The following is a 4,438-nucleotide window of genomic DNA, read 5'->3' as shown; positions in this document are numbered from 1 at the left end:
GTGTGACCACAACACAAATTATTAATAATATTATGAAGCTAATACTTCCACTTCTGACCCCAGATGAAAACCAGAAGTCAAAATACCAGAGGTAAGTATGGGGCAAAATCCTAGTCCTATTGAAGTCAATGGGAGTTTTGCCAGGATTTTACCCACAGACACTAATTTTCTGTCTTTACTTTGTTCATAAAGAGAGGCTTGAACTGAAATCCTGAAAGTGAACCCTGGATCCAGGTCATATGTCAAACCAATTTGTATTATGAGCTAAATCAGAACATTGAAATTTGGAAAAAATTGCATTCAGATCCTAATTCTTTTGGATTATGTTCTGCCTGTTTATATAAATAGTAATTTCTTTAGATCCAGGGTTTGATTCAGGCTCATCTCTGAAAACTATTTGGAATTTGATATAAAGGACTAAAATTCCTTCAGTATAGCGAGCCTTTGAGGGGGGAAAAATTAACAGCTTTTTTTGCAGCAGTATTAAAAATGGAGTCCTACCAAATTCCTTGGCCTCAGATATTGTTGTTTTGATGTGTCACATTCTGTTCCATCAGTCATGTGCTGTTATGTTAATTTATTGTGATGAGTCATAGCAATGCATATCAGTCAAAGAAACTCAAAGAGCTACACATAGAGGTTAAATCAGAGATAGATATTACATCTGGGCAGTACTGAGGTTTTATGGATCCCCCATCATGATCTCTAACCACTAACCAAAACTTTCCCTTGTCCCAAATTGTTATGCATTTTTGAGCAAGAGCAGAAAAAGTAAATGATTCTCAGTTCCCTTTGGATGGATTTTGGCGGCTGTAATTAAACAACTGTTATTGCATTGGGAAACCTTATCTTAGGGGTGAACAACAAAGTACAGTGTGGTTTCATTTCATGAACACCGACAGTTTCCCATCTGTAAGAATGATATACTATAGTTCCTCTAACCTCACATTGGTGCCATGAGGCTCAATACATTAACGTCTGTAACAGAAAATGTCTGAAGACCATTGGCAGAAAACAAGCTCAGCTTGTGTCCATGGTGAATAGATCAAAACAAAAAGAATCTGGATTCTCAGTATCTACCATGATTCAGAGAAAATTACACCAATCTTAAAACAAATTATGCTAGAGTACCCAAAGTAAACAAAAGAAAGACGGAATCTCATACTTTTAATATAACTTCTAGTTATTGATTTAATTATACTTTCACTTGAAATATTTTTTTAATTGTTCTTTGTAGTGGAGTCTGAAACCAACTAAACCTAGGCCATTCTATAAAAAATTTAGAGTGCAAAATTCTTTTCCCATCTCAAATCTGGACAAAAAGTTGGCATCTCAAAAAAACCACAAAAAAACAGAACAAACTAAAAAATTACACTTCTCTTGCTTTTTCTGGTACATCAATCAAAATGATCTCATGATGAGATTTCCTTTTGTGCAATTTAGCTATGTAGCAAGATAGTCACAATTCCCCTTCTGCAGACAATATTCTAATAAAGAGAGTAATATAGTTGGTATATTACAGAGATTGCATTATAGACTTCACAGGCTCTTTGGTTACTCCACTACAGGTTGTAGCCTTACACTGTATTTACATTTGGAAGGCTAGTCCTCAAACTCACTCCAATAGGAATCCTTCTCTTCCCTCCCATCTTGCTCTGGGGGAAGTCCTTTGTGTCATTCTTTATCTGGTGCAATTACTTCCCCCTCCATGCTGGCTCAACTGTGCTGGATAGTATATGTTGGTGGGGAGGGAGGGGAAAATAGGAAGCAAGACTCCACCAACACCCAAACAAATGTCCATCATCCATCTTCACTCATTTCCCTGCTCACTCCATGTAGAAACTGTTGTCACCTATGATGAGGCTAGCTCATGTATGCAATTAAGCAGGTACCTTATTCCCCTTACTCCTTTTTGAGGACACATTGGGCAAGCCACAGTCTTGTCCATAGCAAGACACAGTCCTTGCCCTGAAGAACTTATAATACAGTTTGTGGTAGTATGGGGACTAGCTAAATGCCCTAGTTGCCAGTCTCCTGCTCTGTCCCACATCACCTCACTTTATGTAAGCGTGTGAGCAGGGTCAGGGTGATTTCTGCACCTTGGTAAAATATTGGTTCTGTTTCCTGCATGTTCTTTAATTATGTATGTATGGGCTTGAATTCACACCCAAAGAATTATTTTGAAATTCACCTAAGTGGTTTGTGGAATACTAACTGAGAAATAGGGAACACAGTCATTTTGACTCCCAGGCGATCAGCTGTGGATTCGCAATGGGTGCATTCTCTGTGAATGAGTTTACACAAGTTCCATATCTGTTCATGATAGACAGAAAATCTATCACTTCATACATTTTCTATGACAACACACACACCAGTTGATTGTGTGCAAACTTAATACAAACAGAGGTAAAGGTGACTCTCTACACAAGAAACTCATTATTCAATGGGCGAATGCCAGGGATAATTAGATGGAATAAAAGTTTAAAAAACAACCCACCAAATAAACATGTAGAACTAATGTAGCCATTAGAATGAATGTGTTTATGCCCAGATCAACAGCTGTCCAAAAAAATCTGTTACATTTATGAACAGCGCATGAATTTAGTGGCTGCTGGTAAACATAACAAACCTACAGGCAAAGGACATTTATGAGAACACTTTTTTTAAGGAAAGATGAAACATATGAATTTTATGCTAAATAAATGGGTATGTGCATGAATGTTGGCGCACATGTGGAATCTAAATTAACGCACTATTTGTGAGGGCTCATCTGGCTAACTAAAGAAACATTTTTAGAATCTAGAAGAGACTGGAGTAGGTAGATGTGACATGGAAAACTTCTAATGAATTAACAAAAAGGAAGTGGAGGACAAAGGGTGAGATAGGCAGAGGAGGAGGAGGACATGAGAAGGAGGATGATCTGGAGAGCTTGTTAGTAATGTTTTGCTTTCAGCATGCTCGTGGCATATTCAGGACACTTAAAGCCACATGAACTTAGGAAGTAGCATGACTTTGTTCTTTGGTCTTGTGGACTAACATAGCTTCTTGGAAAACTTGCTTAGCTTTAGATCTTATTTTCCTCCTTGTGTTCTATTGCAAAAGTAGAAAAGGGGGCAGAACCTGAATGCATAAACTCCTGGCTTCAATGAGAACTGCATTTCTAATGACTTTGCTTTGTGCTTGTATAAATTTAAGTGGACTCTGATTCAGTTGTGATTTTCTGAGTCACAATTTGGTCTATGATCTTCCCTGGGGGGACAGCATAACTATGTGCTTCCCCTTACTTGTAAAATCCCAATCAGCCATATATGTTTGTTCAGCACCTAGGAGACTGGGACCCTGATCCTGGCTGGGGTCACTACTTGCTATTTCAATACATAATCATAAGTTACTGCGTAGCTTTTGGCAAGTCTTCAGAGGAGGCTGATGATTTGGCGTACCTTGAGATACCTTGAGCTGGATGATAAACTCTTGAGCACCCACAGTCTTTTTCATTTCATTTGAAGTTATGGGTGCCTCAGCACTTAAAAAAATCAGGCTCAGCCTGCTTCATCTTAAACCCTGCAAACCAGTGGCCAGGTACAAAAAATTGGGCTTTATCTTCTCTGTGATGCAGTTAATTCATTTGTAAAATGGGTATAACCTTGCTGGTCTCGTCAAGGTGGTGATGTCATTATTATTCATGACGATTTTATTATTTCTACTAAGTAGTGCCCAAAAGCCCCAGTGAGGATTGTAGCCCCATTGAACTGGGTGCAGAACAAACAGAGAGAGGGATGCAAACTCCTGCCCTAAGGAGCTTCCAGTCGAAATAGACAAAACAGGCAAAAGACGGGAGGGTAAGGAATACAACACCGAAGCAGAGTGATCTGCGTGAAGGGCAGCTAAGTCCATATTTTTCTGTTCTAGTTTTAAATATATTCTGGGGGCTATTACAGGGTGAAGGGAAAGTAGGAGATAATAGGCTAATAGGAAAAGGAGGTGGAAATGGGGGAATATTAAGATGGAAGAAAAGAATTGGGAAGTGGATAGGACGGAAGGATGGATGGATGGAGGGACTATAAGGTTGAAGGTGGCAGAAAGAAATTGAGGGAGCTGGGGGAGTTGAGGCTTAATGAATTAGTTACACAATATTCATATTCGATGTACTCATATTCAATTAAAAAACATACCATCAGTGTCAAGTATTATTTTTGGGCTAAGTCCAGAGAGGTTCAAAGCACTTCCATCAGAGTCAAGGGGAATTGCAATGCTCAGGATGTGGCCTGCATGTTAATCAGAAGCGATGTACAAAATACTGTGCAGCTGCCAACCCTTTTGAAATTCTAGCACAATATATTCTAAGGCACTAAAAACAAGGCTCCCCATGTATGGCCAACCCAGTTGTACACTGAAGATGCAAGTAATTCTAAAAAAATTGGGAAGGCATCTTAATCTG

The sequence above is a fragment of the Natator depressus genome, chromosome 9 (genome assembly GCF_965152275.1).
Source record: "Natator depressus isolate rNatDep1 chromosome 9, rNatDep2.hap1, whole genome shotgun sequence".
In the NCBI taxonomy this organism is placed as follows: domain Eukaryota; kingdom Metazoa; phylum Chordata; order Testudines; family Cheloniidae; genus Natator; species Natator depressus.
Note: the sequence above shows the minus strand (reverse complement) of the source record.